Below are 17,332 nucleotides of genomic sequence, written 5' to 3'. Positions count from 1 at the left end.
TTTATTGTACTCTCAATCCAACTGACGACCTTTGTCTTCTGAAAAAAAGGGAAAATATAAAAACAACAATATCCCATACCTGTCTGCCGTACAGTCATGTCCCACGAAGTAAATCCATCTAAAGGGGTTAAATAACTTTACAGCCAGGAGCCTGCTAATGCAGCCGCCTCTGGCTGTAAAAACTGGGGAATGAATGGAATGCAGGGGAACGTAGCTTTGTAGACTTGTGGTGATACACCCCCTGGTGGCATAAACTCATATGAACTCTAGCGTGGGAAAATATTCAGAAAAATTCCCACGCTAGAGTTCATATGTTCATAGAGTTCATAGTGTTTGACTCCAGCCAGTTAGTGATGGGGGGTCTGGCTCTTTTTGATGATCCGGCTCTCCTGACTCCGCTCCCAAAGAAGAGCTGGCTCTTTTGGATCCTAAATGGATCCCTATTAAATATTTGTTCACAATATGTGAACACATATTTAAAATGATGTGAATGCTGCAGATACTCCACCCACCCATGGTCGAAACCCCGCTTACTTGCAACCAGCCAATTAATTTGATGAATGGGCGGAGTTTGGTACATGTGGGCGGAGTTATGTCCACCAAACAAATTAATTTTACGCCCAGTGAGAGCCATTCGGGAGAATTCAGTGGCTCTCACTGGAGTGCCGGCTTCCATCGTTCACAGCAGGGAGCTGGCTCTTTGTACCGGATCATTCACATACGACCCATCACTAATCTGTGTTACCGAGAGCACTGGTTATATTATTAGTACCCTTCTACCTATATATATCAAAAGTACAAAGAAATTACGAAAGAAACTGGATCTCCAGCTATCTCCCCTCGGATTGGTATACCTTCATATTCATCTTTTACTGTCACATAAAAGGTATTGATAATAGATAAATTATACACATTAGATAGTTAGCCAGTCTCGCCTAATTTAAACAAACGTAAATGGAGGCCCTAACACATGGCGGCAACATACATATGGCGGCACCTCTATATAGGCCCCTTTGCTCAGCAATGACATTAGATCACTAGTGGCGGGGACCCCTTGTGTTCAAATAATTTTTGAGAGAAGTGTCCATGCGACATGGGTCGTCCATGATGTCCTCCTTCCCTTTAATTCTTCGACAAACAAGAAGTTCTTAGCTTTTTGCAATAACTTCCTATCGCATGCAGTTTTCTCAGGATTTAGAGAGATTTATGTAAGAAATCTGTGAAAAGCCAGAGGCTCTTGTCATGTAAGGGCCATGAGAAGAACAAGTACAGAAGGATCCTGAGCAGTACAGTGAAATCGCTCCGAGCCTTGTTATTCTAAACAGCAGATAAAAATGTGAAAACGCTTTGATTTTTATCCACACGCATTCCTGATGGTTTCAATACAAATGGAGATTAGTAATATTTTTCTGCTTGTTGTAGAAATAGCATCGCCTTAAAGTATTGTAACCTATCTCAAAGTCATATACCCTCAATACTCTGTGATCAGGGCTAGCCTTATAGAAAGAGTTACAGTAAATATCATTTTCATCAGATACACATACACATTAGGCTACGTTCACATTTGCGTTGTTGGGCGCAGCGTCGGCGACGCAACGCAAAACGCATGCACAACACAGCGTTTTGTGACGCATGCGTCTGACGTTTACATGAAATTTGACGCTCAAAAAACTGCATCCTGTAGCGTCAGCTGTGGCCTGACTGTTGCGCCCAAATGACGCATGCGTCACAAAACGCTTGACAACGCATACCGGCGCATGTCCATGCGCCCCCATGTTAAAGATAGGGGCGCATGACGCATGGGTCGGTATCTGTCGACGATGCTGCGCCCAACAACGCAAATGTGAACGTTACCTTACATAGTTAGCCACTCCAAACTAATTTAATCTAATGTAAATGGAGGCCCTAACACATGGCGGCAACATATATTGAAGCTACATGTGAGAGGGTTGGTTGGTCACATATAGAGCCAGCATATTGTTGAATATTGCCCTTTGCCATGGTAGATTTGGAACACACCAATGAGACCCATATCAAACTCAAAAACGTGCAGCAAAAGGTGCCGCCGTCCATTGAGAGGTGCTGAGAATTCCCATACAAATGCTTGGCTCTCTCCATTCATTTGTATGGGAACCTGACTATCTCATCACTGACACCTCCTCAAAATAAGACCAGAGGATAGATGCAAGTCCATTTGGTGGGACCAGCATCTACCATACACAACACATCCTCTGGCTATGCCATAAATGTAAAAGATGGGAACATCCCTTTAAAGAGTAATTGTGACCAGGTCAAAAGTGACCAGTCCTTGCTATTATTTTATTTCTGTTACTGATTTAATTTAAATCCGCCATATATGGCTCCAGAGATATCAGTCTTTTTATTTAATGATATTTTTATGGACTTACTGCATAGGATTCTCTGGAGCATGTCTCACAGGAACCTCTGGGGCATGTTCCCAGGATCCTGTATTGCATGTCTCACAGGAACCTCTGCGGCATGTCTCACGGGAACCTCTGGGGCATGTCTCACAGGAACCTCTGGGGTACCTCTCACAGGAACCTCTGGTGCACATGTCACAGGAACCTCTGGGGCATGTCTCACAGGACCATCTGGGGCATGTCTCACAGGAACCTCTGGGGCATGTGCAGCACCCCAGAGTCCTGGTTGTTGCAGTACTGTGGCTCTGCCACTATGGGGAGCTATGGTACGTCTGATTGCACTAAGGAGTTTCTCTGACCAGGTACACTCACACCACACTTCACACTCCGGCCACCAGGGGGGGTGGTCCTATCTAGTAGGCCACTCCTCACAACTCTGGTAAAACTGGGGGTTGGACAGGAAGACAGAGAGAAGTAGCTGGGAAGAGCTAGTGAGAGGACCTGTCAGGGATGGGATCCTGGCAGACTCCTCAGAGCAGAACTAACCAGTGCACAACGGGAATACAGTAAAGAAGTATTGGGACCAGAAGGAGTCGTGCTGTTAGACCGAGGCAACATCCTTCTGAGGCGCAAACAGTCGGTGGCCGGAACGCCGAGCAAGTAAGAGACTTTAAGTACACTGCAAACCACGGCCGGACAGCTAATTACAGGTTGGCTGTCTCACTTAACACCTAAGCAGACAACGGAGGCAGCTGTGGGAGAGGGGCGACTCTAGGGTCCCGGAAGAACTCCAGGCCTACCCCGTCATACGGGTGCGTCCTACCATATCACCTGGAGGACGAAGAGAACGAACAATAGAGACAGACAGAAACAGTTGTGAGGACTATCCCGGGAGCTCAGCAGGGAAGAACTACAACACCCAGCGCTAGCAGGTAGACACTGATTCCCACCTGTAAAGAGAACTCCTGATGTGCCTTTGGACCGGCCGGTCTCTGACAACCCAGTTAACAGCGCTCTGGACTGAGGTCTCCAAAAAACCTTCAGTAAAGAGGTAAAGAGACTGCAACCTGGTGTCCTTGTTATTTACCGCGACCTGCACCTCACAACTGCACCGTTACAACACCACTTATTGCACCGGACGTCCCCCACTGACAGACAGGGCCACGGACCGGGTCTAGCCACCGTGACAACCCCAGGACTGAGACCCAGAGGCCCGGCTCCGGGTACCCCTCGGCCCTGCGGCGGTGTGGGGGCGCTCCAAACTTGGCGTCACGAACAGGATCTACTTAAGCCTGAAGAATCAGGTCATGTGTGCCTTGGAACTGTGATTTATTGCGCTTGAATTGTACTTTATTGAAAAGACTGTGTATTGCCATTTACCGCCAAAATTCGCCATTACCGCGCACGGAGGGACGAGCCTTAGCTACGTGGGCGGAATCAGCCAAAAGAAGCGCGGAACGGAAAGCGCGGTAAGGCGCCAATCCCGGAAGAGGAACTCCGACCTCCAGCAGGTTCGTGGGAGGAAGGGACAGCCATGTCTGAGTCGGGAGGAGAGGAGGTGGCGGTCGCAGCCGCGGACGCAGGGGCAGCTCCGGTCCCCGCAGCGGACGGAGCCGCAGCCCTAATACCACCACCGGTAGCCGCAGAGCCCGCTGTTCCTCCCAACCAGCCGGACGCTGCCGCTAACACAAAAGCCATAATGCCCTTCTCTATGCCGTACCTGCCCGGAGCGGCTTGGCTTCCGCGATACTCTGGGGAGTCGCATACGTTCACTGACTTTAAAGAGGGGCTCTGCAGCCTGCTCGAGTTCTATCCCCTAACCGAGCCTCAGAAGGTCCATATGATAGCCGGCCAACTCTTTGGGGCGGCTCTGAGAGAATTGAAATCCTGGCCCGCTGAGGATAAAGAAACTGCACAACAGATTTTTGCCAAGCTTAAAGCCACCTTTGATACTCGCACTGCTACAGAAATTAAACTGACTTTTTATGGATGCAAACAGAGACCGCAGGATAGCTTACGGGACTATGCCCTTAATCTCCAGGAAGCGATGCGGGCCATTAAGCAGAGTGACCCCGGCAGCATGCAGGATGAGGATAAAATCCTGAAGGAGCGGTTCATTGAGGGGCTCCTGTGCAGTCACTAGCGGGGCCAATTGCACTTCCTGGCCATGCAAAATCCAGACTTGACTTTTGCGCAGTTTAAAGATAAAGCTATCCAGGCATTGCAGGAGCGACAGCCCAGCCGCGCAGTACCACCCAGGCGCCCCGCTCTCACATAGCACCAGGAGGTGGCATCGGACACCCCAGTTGCCGCGGAGGCCGACGCCCAGAGCTTCGAGGACGACTCCCCTGCAGGACTCCGTCTCCAGATGCAAGAGCTAACCAAGAGCGTTGCTGCCCTGGCCCGGACGGTGCAGTCCCTACAGGAGGCCCCCAAAGAGAAGATCCAGTTGGCTTCCAGCCCAGAGGATGTCCCTTGGATGCGACAGAGGAGGACTCCGCCGACCAGGAGCCGGCCCGACGATCGCTTCCACCAGGATGGACGACCCATCTGCCGCCGCTGTCACCAGGTGGGCCATCTTGCAAGGTACTGTCCTTTAAACGAGCAACCCCTGGGGCAAAGGGCCAACCCCCAGGAGTAGGACGGTCAGGCCCGCAGCATTGGAGAACCAAGTATATTGGAGGACGACCAGTTCTCCCTGTAGTGATTGATGGAATCCCCTTGAATGCTTTGCTGGACACCGGTTCTCAGGTGACGACTATACCTTACGTGCTCTACAAACGGTATTGGGAGGACGCTGATATTACTCGTGGCCCTGACGATGATTTCACCATAATCGCCAGTAATGGTCAGCCGTTGCCACAAGTGGGGTATAAGGAGGTCACCATCAAAGTGGGGCGGGTGGAATTGAAAGCCCAAGGGATTGTGATTGTTGATATTGATCGTCGAGAATGTAATCCCATGATGACTCTTGGTACTAATGTTATAGAAAATTGTCTTGCAGAAGTGATTGTTTTGTTGCAACAGGTGTCAGAAACCGCTGGCCACAGTGAGCAACGTGCCCTGCAGAAGGAAATCAGAGCTCTGATGCAGAGACAGCAGGTAGAGCTGACTGGTGGTGAGATTGGTCGTGTCACTGTGAGTGATTCAAACCCCATCGCGATACCCCCCAAGAGTGAAATGTTAATATGGTGTCGAGCAGCCATAGGCCTCAGGGGTAGGGACTACCAGGCCTTGGTAGAACCCGTATATTCAGACCATTGGCCTACTGTTCTGACAGCCCGGGGGGTGGTCGACGTCCGTCAGGGGAGAGTGCCCGTATGTGTCCTCAATTGTGGGGAGGAAGAGGTTCACCTCACCAAGTATACCACGCTCGCCAAATTGTTCACTGTCAATAATAATGTGATACAGACACCTGAACCCTTGGTCCCGTCAAACTTGGCGGAGAACAAAGGTTCTGCAGAGCCCTCGAAGGACTGGTGTCGGGAATTGCATGTGGGCACTGACTCTACCCCATCCCATCAAAAACAGGGGGCCTACAGGGTGGTACACGAGTACGAGCAGATATTCAGCAAACACCCCTCAGATTTTGGGCAGGTGAAAGGGATCCAACATCACATCCCCACGGGAGATCACCGACCCATAAAAGAGAGATATCGCCCTGTACCCCCAGCTCATTACCAGTGTGCCAAGGACATGTTGCGGGAAATGAAGGAGGCTGGGGTGGTGAGAGACAGCTGTAGCCCCTGGGCAGCTCCATTAGTCCTTGTTAAAAAGAAAGATGGTACAATGAGGATGTGCGTTGATTACAGGCAGTTGAATCGCATTACACATAAGGACGCATACCCACTGCCTAGGATAGAGGAGTCTCTGGCTGCCTTAAAATCTGCTAATTACTTCTCTACCTTAGATCTCACCAGTGGGTACTGGCAGGTTCCTGTAGCGGAGGCGGACAAAGAGAAGACGGCCTTCACGACGCCAATGGGTCTCTGTGAGTTCAACTACATGCCCTTCGGATTGTGCAATGCTCCCGGAACGTTCCAGAGGATGATGGAGTGCTGCCTGGGACACCTGAACTTTGAAACCGTGCTGCTATATTTGGATGATGTCATTGTCTTCTCTAAGACCTACGAAGACCACCTGAAGCACCTGGCCGAGGTGTTTGAAGCCCTATCCAACTTTGGCTTAAAGGTGAAACCGTCCAAGTGTCATCTGCTGAAACCTAAAGTGCAGTACCTGGGCCATGTGGTGAGCGCTGAAGGAGTGGCCCCAGACCCCGACAAGGTCACAGTGATTAAGGACTGGCCAAAGCCCAGTGACCTCCACGAAGTCCGGCAGTTCCTCGGACTGGTAGGCTATTACCGGAGGTTCATTAAGGACTTCACCAAGAAGGCCGCACCCTTGCAAAACCTGTTGGTGGGCCAACCAAAGAAGACCAAGGGGAGGAACACCCCCTTTGATTGGAACGAAGAGCTGGAGGAATCCTTCACCTGTTTGAAGTCGGCACTGACGGGAGAAGAGGTACTGGCTTACCCCGAATACGACCAACCGTTTGTGCTGTACACAGATGCCAGTAATGTGGGACTAGGAGCCGTGCTGTCTCAAGTCCAGAAAGGCAAGGAAAGAGTGATCGCTTACGCCAGCAGGAAACTCCGTCCCACGGAAAGGAACCCTGACAACTACAGTTCCTTCAAACTGGAATTCCTTGCCCTTGTCTGGGCAGTGACAGAGAGGTTTAAGCACTACCTGGCCTCCGCGAAATTCACCGTCTTCACGGACAACAATCCGCTAACGCATCTGGGTACTGCCAAACTCGGGGCTTTGGAACAGCGGTGGATGGCCCGGCTGTCCAACTATGATTTCACCATCAAATACCGGGCAGGACACCAGAATGCCAATGCCGATGCTCTGTCCCGAATGCCCAATTTACCAGAAGTGGGAGAAGACCCAGAGGCACTTGAAGAGGTGGAGCTGCCTGCCTTCCATCGCCCCAAAGCCACTCAGAACTCTCACCATGTGAAGAACAGGCACAAGAACCAACCGGATGCCACGCTGAATCCCCTGCCCCACCACGGATGGGCAGAAACCCAGGATAGTGACCCCGCGGTCCGTCAGGTGAAGGAGCTCTTGACGCAGGCTGGGTTGCACCCTGGCCCAGATGATCCACAAGAAACCCAACAGCTGTGGAAGGGGAGAAGCAAGCTGTTTATCCATGATGGCAAGCTGTGCAGGAGGAGCATCGACCCACGTACTCATGAATTGGTGTGGCAGATAGTGGTGCCAAGGCGAGATGCGCCCATGGTTCTGGGAGCCTACCATGATGGAGCCGGACACTTCGGATGGAGGAAGCTGGAGAAGCTACTCCGAGGGAGGTTCTATTGGATTGGCATGAAGAGAACCATTGAGAAGTGGTGTCGGGAGTGTGGTCCATGTAGTCTGCGCAGAAAGGACCGTGACAGTCAACGGGCTCCCCTGCGGCCTATCATCACCAAACGGCCGCTTGAACTGGTCGCGCTGGATCATGTGAAGCTGACACCTAGCCGGTCGGGCTATATCTACGCCCTTACCATCGTGGACCACTACTCCAGGTTTTTGGTGGTTGTGCCTGTTAAAGATCTAACGGCCAGGACTGCCGCCAGGGCCTTCCAGCAGCACTTTTGTAGACCCCATGGCTACCCAGAGAAGGTACTGACCGACCAGGGACCTGCCTTTGAAGCAGAAGTGTTCCAAGAATTCTGCCAGCTGTACGGGTGTAAGAAGATCAGAACCACCCCGTACCACCCTCAAACCAACGGGATGTGCGAGAAGATGAACCAGGTAGTGATCGATTTATTGAAGACCTTGCCTGTGGAGGAACGGAACCTGTGGCCGACAAAGTTGCCTGACCTGGTGGATATGTACAACCACATCCCAGTAAGTTCCACCAACTGTACTCCAGCGTACCTGATGCGAGGAAGGTCTAGTCGGTTACCCGTTGATCTGGACATGGGGGTCCTAGTACCCGAAGATACCTCGCCGGAGGCAGATTGGGATACAGAAAGGCAGCGAAGATACCGCGAAGTACAGGAGTGTGTAGAGAGAAGTCTCGCCCAGGCTAGGCAGAAACAAGAAAAGGACTACAATCAACACGCTCCTGCGATTCCCCTGTCACCTGGTGAGCAAGTACTTAAACGAAAGAGGAGATTACATAAGCTCGATGACCAATGGGAAGCGGAACCGTATACCATCCTGCCATCCGACTTCGACAACACAAAGGTCTGTCTCATCAGCAAGGACAGAGGGGAGACCTCGACAGCGGTATCCAGGGATCACCTTAAGGTCTGCCCCGATAAGTTGAAAGAGAGGGGCACGGCCCCAGAAATCTCCCCGCCCGTGGAAAAGGAGAAAATGTTCCATACCGTCCTTAGTGACTTTCCCCAATCCTGGACTCAGATAAACCAAGCCATCGCGGTGCCTGTTCTAATGTTCCAACAGCCGGACCCACCAGAAACAATGGTGGTATCAGATCAGCCGGCCCCGCTACCTCAACAAGCCTTAACTGATGACACCATGCCGACCGCTGAACCAGCAAATCCTCCCTCTGCTGTCAGTGAATCTGCTGTACCCACTGTTGATAGCAGCAGCTCTGAGAGCCCCAACCTGCCAGTGCTACCCAGACTCACTAGAAGTGTAGCTAGAAGACAGTGCACTACACCAGCGGTAGCAAGCATAGCGGGCCCTGTTAGGCCAATAGCAACCCCTGCGCTGCGAAGGTCCACACGCAGCACTCAAAATCAAACTCCCCTCCGCTACAAAACTTGGAGGTATTGATAAGGGCTGCTATTTAATTGAAAATGTTTGTATGAATATCTTTTTGTTACAGGTTTTTAAATGGACACTAGAGTAATGGACGGTGAATTGCTCAAAAACTTTCATAAGGGGGACCCCTTTGTTTACCCGGGGTCCCCGCTGTTTCAACCACTGAACTGAGAGTCATAAACTGTGCATGACCTAACTTTTGCAACGTTCAAGAATCCTCACCTCCCGTAAAGGGAAGCATAGTTATGTTCAATTGGTATGCTATTTCAAAAATTTGTGTGTTTCCTGTTAACATGTATTATTGTTCTTGTTTTCCCAGTCCCGGAGTACTGGATTTAACCGGGGGGGAGTGCAGCACCCCAGAGTCCTGGTTGTTGCAGTACTGTGGCTCCGCCACTATGGGGAGCTATGGTACGTCTGATTGCACTAAGGAGTTTCTCTGACCAGGTACACTCACACCACACTTCACACTCCGGCCACCAGGGGGGGTGGTCCTATCTAGTAGGCCACTCCTCACAACTCTGGTAAAACTGGGGGTTGGACAGGAAGACAGAGAGAAGTAGCTGGGAAGAGCTAGTGAGAGGACCTGTCAGGGATGGGATCCTGGCAGACTCCTCAGAGCAGAACTAACCAGTGCACAACGGGAATACAGTAAAGAAGTATTGGGACCAGAAGGAGTCGTGCTGTTAGACCGAGGCAACATCCTTCTGAGGCGCAAACAGTCGGTGGCCGGAACGCCGAGCAAGTAAGAGACTTTAAGTACACTGCAAACCACGGCCGGACAGCTAATTACAGGTTGGCTGTCTCACTTAACACCTAAGCAGACAACGGAGGCAGCTGTGGGAGAGGGGCGACTCTAGGGTCCCGGAAGAACTCCAGGCCTACCCCGTCATACGGGTGCGTCCTACCATATCACCTGGAGGACGAAGAGAACGAACAATAGAGACAGACAGAAACAGTTGTGAGGACTATCCCGGGAGCTCAGCAGGGAAGAACTACAACACCCAGCGCTAGCAGGTAGACACTGATTCCCACCTGTAAAGAGAACTCCTGATGTGCCTTTGGACCGGCCGGTCTCTGACAACCCAGTTAACAGCGCTCTGGACTGAGGTCTCCAAAAAACCTTCAGTAAAGAGGTAAAGAGACTGCAACCTGGTGTCCTTGTTATTTACCGCGACCTGCACCTCACAACTGCACCGTTACAACACCACTTATTGCACCGGACGTCCCCCACTGACAGACAGGGCCACGGACCGGGTCTAGCCACCGTGACAACCCCAGGACTGAGACCCAGAGGCCCGGCTCCGGGTACCCCTCGGCCCTGCGGCGGTGTGGGGGCGCTCCACATGTCTCACAGGAACCTCTGGGGCATGTCTCAGAGTAACCATTGGGGCACATCTCACAGGAACCTCTGAGGGCACATCTCACAGGAACCTCTGGGGCATGTCTCACAGGAACCTCTGGTGCACATCTCACAGGAATCTCTGGGGCATGTCTCACAGGACCATCTGGGGTATGTCTCAAAGGAACCTCTGGGGCATGTCTCCCAGGAACCTCTAGGGCATGTCTCAGAGTAACCATTGGGGCACGTCTAACAGGAACCTCTAGGGTATGTCTCAGAGTAACCATTGGGGCATGTCTCACAGGAACCTCTGGGGCATGTCTCACAAGAACCTCTGGGGCATGTCTCACAGGAACTCTGGGGCATGTCTCACCGGAACCTCTGGGGCATAGCTCACAGGAACCTCTGGAGCATGTCTCAGAGTAACCATTGGGGCACGTCTCACAGGATCCTGTAGGGCACGTCTCACAGGAACCTCTGGGGTATGTCTCAGAGTAACCATTGGGGCACGTCTCACATGAACCTCTGGGGCATGTCTCACAAGAACCTCTGGGGCATGTCTCACAGGAACTCTGGGGCATGTCTCACCAGAACCTCTGGGGCATAGCTCACAGGAACCTCTGGGGCATGTTTCAGAGTAACCATTGGGGCACGTCTCACAGGATCCTGTAGGGCACGTCTCACAGGAATCTCTGGGGTGTGTCTTTACTCTGCTGTGCATAATTACCCTGTGAGTCATGCCACCTTTGGCAAACCATAAACATTTGAACCTAATAAAAAGGCCCATATCTCTGGATCTGTATGACATATTTTAACTAAGAAAATTACAGAATACTCAGTGGTACAGTGGGAATAAATTAACAAAGGTAATGGTAATGGTAGGAAACACCTGGTCACAATGCTAATGGACTGCAGGATGCAGCAGACCTCCATGACAAAGTAGGAGGCAGATCAGGTGCAAAATACTGATGAACCAAAGATTCACACTCTTACCGTTCATGGAGGGGGCGTTTGCCTAACATTATAAATGAACATAGATAAGGCTTGTTATGGGCGCCAGTCACACTAATAATATTCTAAAGGAGTTATCCAGGACAATTTTTTATTTTTATTTTTTACTATGGGCCTAAGAACTAACAGGCAGGTAATTGCTAAGGAGCTGCCTGTTGTGCTTGGTGCCTATCTCTGCTGTCACAGAGCGATCACAGACCTCCCAGCGATTGAGCAGCTTCCGCTGACAGAGCAGCGCCTTCTCTTCTGCTCTGCTCTATGTATGGGGCATGACTGCTGATGTCATGCTGACTGACAACCGGCTCCCTGCTTCTTAACTGCGGGGAGTTGGCTGTCAATCAGCATGACATCAGCAAATAGTCCTGGACAACCCCTTTAATGAAACTGGACAACTCCTTTAAACTATGAAGCATTTAGGCCGGTGTCACACTCAGCGTAAGACAATACGGTCCGTTTTTTACGGCCGTAATACAGCCGTAATACGGAGAAATGTCCCCAAAATAGTGATCCGTATGTCATCCGTAGGCAGGGTGTGTCAGCGTATTTTGCGCATGGCATCCTCCGTATGTAATCCGTATGGCATCCGTACTGCGATATTTTCTCGCAGGCTTGCAAAACCGACATCTAATGGATTTATGTGCTCAAATGTTCGTTAAAACATATATACAGTATATATATATATATATATATATATATATATATATATATATATATATATATATATATATATATGTCATTGAGACACATATATATATATTCTGTATTTATATTTAATTCAGCGCGATATATGTGAAAAGCCGGTAATTCAATTGCCGGCTTCTCATTTCTCCTTCCCAAACCCGACAGGATATGAGACATGGTTTACATACAGTAAACCATCTCATATCCCTTTTTTTTTTGCATATTCCACACTACTAATGTTAGTAGTGTGTATGGGCAAAATGTGGGCGCTGTAGCTGCTAAAATAAAGGGTTAAATGGCGGACAAAAATTGGCGTGGGCTCCCGCGCAATTTTCTCCACCAGAGTGGTAAAGCCAGTGACTGAGGGCAGATATTAATAGCCTAGAGAGGGTCCATGGTTATTGGCCCCCCCAGGCTACAAACATCTGCCCCCAGCCACCCCAGAAAAGGCACATCTGGAAGATGCGCCTATTCTGGCACTTGGCCACTCTCTTCCCACTCCCGTGTAGCGGTGGGATATGGGGTAATGAAGGGTTAATGTCACCTTGCTATTGTAAGGTGACATTAAGCCAGATTAATAATGGAGAGGCGTCAATTATGTCACCTATCCATTATTAATCCAATTGTATGAAAGGGTTAAAAAACACACACACACATTATTAAAAAGTATTTTAATGAAATAAACACACAGGTTATTTTAATATTTTATTGCTCTCTCAATCCACCTGAAGACCCTCGCTCAGCAAAATAATAAACCAACAATATACATTGAGTCGCGGTGAGGCGCCCTCTGCTGGATGAACTCATATGAACTCGAGCGTGGGAACTTTTCCAAGGCTCCAGTTCATGAGGACATCCAGCAGAGGGCGCATCACCGCAACTCAATGTAAGTACAGATCACCCAGCTTTCCTTTCAGCACCCGGGGTTTACAGGCAGGAGCGAGTGCTTTAGCACACCTCCTGCCTGTAAAATGATTTAACCCCTTCAGATGGATTTACTTCATGGGACGTGACAGTTCATCAGAAGGTATGTATATTGTTGGTTTATTATTTTGCTGAGCGAGGGTCTTCAGGTGGATTGAGAGAGCAATAAAATATTAAAACAACCTGTGTGTTTATTTCATTAAAATACTTTTTAATAATGGGGGGCCAATAACCATGGACCCTCTCTAGGCTATTAATATCTGCCCTCAGTCACTGGCTTTACCACTCTGGCGGAAAAAATTGCGCGGGAGCCCAAGCCAATTTTTTCTGCCATTTAACCCTTTATTTTAGCAGCTACAGCGCCCAAATTTTGCACATACACACTACTAACATTAGTAGTGTGGAATATGCAAAAAAAAAGGGGATATGAGATGGTTTACTGTATGTAAACCATGTCTCATATCATGTCGGGTTTGTGAAGGAGAAATGAAAAGCCGGCAATTGAATTACCGTCTTTTCACTAACACCGCTGCGTATTTCTCGCAAGTCACACTGCTGGTCCGTGTGGAATCCATATTTTTCTCGCCCCCATAGACTTTCATTGGCGATTTTTTTTGCGCAATACGGTGACAAACGCAGCATGCTGCGATTTTCTACGGCCGTACAAGACCGTATATTACGGATGCGTAATATACGGCAGATATGAGCTGGGCCATAGAGATTCATTGGGCCGTGTGTAATGCGAATTTCACGGACGTAGTTTATGCGCTCATACGTCCGTAAAACTCGCCAGTGTGACGCCGGCCTTAGGCCGGTTTCACACGTCAGTGGCTCCGGTACGTGAGGTGACAGTTTCCTCACGTACCGGAGCCACTGACACACGTAGACACATTAAAATCAATGCATCTGTGCAGATGTCATTTTTTGCGGACCGTGTCTCCGTGTGCCAAACATGGAGACATGTCAGTGTTCGTGGGAGCGCACGTATTACATGGACCCATTAAAGTCAATGGGTCCGTGTAAAACACGTACCGCACACGGACGTTCTCCGTGTGCCGTGCAGGAGACAGCGCTCCAGTAAGCGCTGTCCCCCCCACATGGTGCTGAAGCCGCGATTCATATCTTCTGTGCAGCAGCGTTTGCTGTAAAGAAGATATGAATAATCCATTTTTTTTGTGGTATTTCGTGTTTAAAATAAAGCTCCATGTCCCCACCCCCTGTGCGCCCCCCCGCTGTTCTGAAAATACTCACCCGCCTCCCTCGTTGGCTGTCGCTGCTTCCTGTCCTGGCCGCACCTTCTACTGTATGCGGTCACGTGGGGCCGCCGATTACAGTCATGAATATGCGGCTCCACCTCCCATAGGGGTGGAGCCGCATATTCATTACTGTAAATGAGCGGCCCCACGTGACCGCATACAGGAGAAGCTGCGGCCAGGACAGGAAGCAGCGACAGCCAACGAGGGAGGCGGGTGAGTATTTTTAGAACAGCGGGCGCACAGGGGGTTGGGACATGGAGCTTTATTTTAAACACGAAATACCACTAAAAAAATGGATTATTCATATCTTCTTTACAGCAAACGCTGCTGCACAGAAGATATGAATCGCGGCTTCAGCACGATGCAGGGGACAGCGCTAAACTTTAGCGCTGTCTCTCCTTCACGGTCCGTGTGGTACCCAGGCGGCACACGGCTGCCGCACGTGTGCCACACGGATGGCCTACGTGAGCTCACGGACATACGGACATGGATAACTCCGGTACCGGAATTATCTGGACATGTGAGACTGGCCTTATACTGTTTTTGTTTGTAGGAATATATGATGTTTTAGGAAGTGAACACATTTACGCAATCTACCCCATATCTTTATGTGAGTGTAAACCTCTTTTTTGTACAAAATCCTGCTTAAAGGGAAATTTTCAGAGAACATATTTGAAGTGATATGCAAATGAGACTGTAAGTGCACTATGGGCATGTCAATTCACTTGGAAGATGCATTCTAATAGTGCATAGACACGCCCCAGTGCACTTCAGGTCTGATTTGCATATAGATTTCTCATAACATGTCATTGCATCTTGACAGAAAAAGTATCACTTTTACTGGGGGACAAGCGCCTACACAGCCGTATCACTACCTCCATATGTAAAAACATGCTGACTGATTCCCTTTAAAGGAATGTGCAAAGTAAAGTGATTGTTATCTAGTCATGACACCGGGAGAGGACGGTGGGATGAACCAGCCGCAGATTACATGTCAGGGCAAGAGAAGCGTGGAATGAATTCCTGGATGCTTTTTCATGAGGAACATAAGTTTCTTTTTGAAACTAATATGTTGTGGTCGCCCCCTAGTGTTCTCACAAAGTACTGACGTAATAAATATATATATTTATACAGCCTTTACTGCAAAGAACAGAATATTGGCCCTTTGCAGTCCAAAGCTCATCATCATAATGCACAATTCCACCTGCTTTGGAGATAGGAGTGGTCCCCTTAGCTCTCGGGCCCCTGTGTGGATTGACATGTTGCACCAAGGGTACGTCCGCCCCTGACTCTCTACTGGTGGACCCCGCACATCTTTAGATTTACTGGAATGTAAGGTCTCGTTCAGACAAGCTCTGAACAGCACACGGACCAATGCAAGTCAATGTGGTAGTTCACATGAGGGTTTTTTTCCTCAGAGACCCTTGCTTTTCCCTGCAGGGCCGGACCTGTGACAATCGGCTGGTCACTGAGTCATTTTCATAATTTGAGAATAAATGAAAACAAACCTTGTCTTATTTTCCTAAACCTGTCGCCCACTTTTCCATGGGCGGAGTATATTATCGGCATGGTGGCCTTCATCATGGGAACATCGGACACGTCCCACGGACAAGAGCGCAGCTCCTGCCATCCCCGAGCCAGGTATCGGTGTAAGGCTGCCGTCACACTAGCAGTATTTGGTCAGTATTTTACCTCAGTATCTGTAAGCCAAAACCAGGAGTGGGTGATAAATGCAGAAGTGGTGCATATGTTTCTATTATACTTTTCCTCTAATTGTTCCACTCCTGGTTTTGGCTTACAAATACTGAGGTAAAATACTGACCACATACTGCTAGTGTGACGGCAGCCTTAGACTGGTCGCGGCCAGGTTTGAAGAGGAATTGCCAGCCATGTGGGGTCTTCTCATACAATGGCGTTAAGAGTATGCAGAGAAAGGGGGTCTGGCTTCTTCCCATGCTCCAGATCTATTAGCCTTTTATAGTTAAACCTGGCCCCAAATCAGAAAGCTCCAGGTTACTGCACGTCGAGGTGGGGACAGAGGCCAAATACGGGAACTACCGGAGACAGATGATACCACAGTAATACATTACTATTTCCTGATGCGTCTCAGTGATGTTTTGTGGCATCGAGTTCCGATCGTTGGCTACGTCCAGCATGTGGCTTAACATTGTCAAAGCGGCTTATTATAAAATCTCATTACCCTAATGCTGTTTTTAAGGAATGTTGGAGGAAGGGAAGATTTATTTTCCTGCAGAAAATATACTCATTAAATGAAATGACACTAGTTAAATAGTAACTTATAGGGAACCTTCCACTTTCCATAAAGCTGTATATTTTTTTTCCTGGTCTTGCCGATGCTGATCTTCTCCTGAATCCAGTGCTGTTTTCTTTTGTTCCTGCGCCTCTCTGTTCCTTTTTACTGTATGTAAATCTAGGGGACAAAGAAGCCAACTGGGCGGGGTCATTGAAAATGGTTGATGACCACTCCCACCTGGTTAACAAGACTAGATTTATAAACAGGGAAGATAAGGCCATATCTCAGGAACAGAGAGGAGCAGGAAGACAAGAAAGACATCGCCGGATTCAGGAGAACAGCAACATTTACATCAGGAAAAAATTACATATTTTTGGCAAGTGGCAGGTCCCCTTTTATAGCTGAAATTTGAGACATTCTCTTTAAAGAGAACGCACCCAAATGGCACTGATATGGGGGCAAATGCCATGACCCAAGTGTGTCTACCGTACAGGCCAGGAGGTGGGGAAGAAACGCTTGTGTACACAAAATTCTCTCCCCGATCACAGGTGCATGACATGACCTGATCTGATCTGACAATATGGAGGATGGGTATTACTGCTCAATGTGAATGGCTGCAGATAACATCCTACTGAGAGAAAGCTAAGCAACATGGGAACATGGAGAGGACAAGTGTTTACTGTGT

Source organism: Ranitomeya variabilis, chromosome 1 (genome assembly GCF_051348905.1).
Source record: "Ranitomeya variabilis isolate aRanVar5 chromosome 1, aRanVar5.hap1, whole genome shotgun sequence".
NCBI lineage: Eukaryota > Metazoa > Chordata > Amphibia > Anura > Dendrobatidae > Ranitomeya > Ranitomeya variabilis.
Note: the sequence above shows the minus strand (reverse complement) of the source record.